The sequence below is a fragment of the Octopus bimaculoides genome, chromosome 3, assembly GCF_001194135.2.
Source record: "Octopus bimaculoides isolate UCB-OBI-ISO-001 chromosome 3, ASM119413v2, whole genome shotgun sequence".
Lineage (NCBI taxonomy): Eukaryota > Metazoa > Mollusca > Cephalopoda > Octopoda > Octopodidae > Octopus > Octopus bimaculoides.
In genome coordinates, this window is record NC_068983.1 from 147,824,699 (window position 1) to 147,825,419 (window position 721).

The following is a 721-nucleotide window of genomic DNA, read 5'->3' on the forward strand; positions in this document are numbered from 1 at the left end:
CACACATATATTTATTCATTCGACATCCAAAATCCAAAGATACTGCAGGTGCAAAAACACACCCACGCGTACATACATAAACTGTGTGTGTATGTATGTGTGTGTATGGTGTGTGTGTATGTGTGTCTCTGTGCTACTAAAACATGTGAGTCAAGTAAAAGAAAATGTCCTCATTACACAATGCAGCATAAAATGTCATCGCTTTATATCTTAAAACATCCAACATAACGAGTTTCATTGCGTGGAATATTTAAGGTAAAAACCTATTTGCAGCAAGTCAATAAGAAACTCAAAGTAGTCAGAAAGTTCCGTTGACTTGCTTGATTTGAATTAATATATATAAATTTTACTACCTTCGTTTGTACAAGCTGTATATATATATATATGGGAGAATGTACGAAAAAACAACAACAGACGAGGACAGGTGGTGTAAATAACAAAAGGATGTATTAGTATGACGCTCGGGAATACGGAAAGTTTTTGACGTTTCGAGCTACGCTCTTCAACAGAAAGAATACGGAGACAAGGAGAAAAATACGGAGAAAAAAAATTGAATAGTGTTCAGTCAACGGTCAATCATAATGGGGTTGGGGGTTCAACCCACTAAGGGATAGTATCTATCCAGTATACTACTGGGAGGGTACCCAATTATTGCTACACTAGTGCTATACTAAGTGCAATCAATGGGAGCGGGTAAAAGTGTTCATCCTCTAATTCCTTA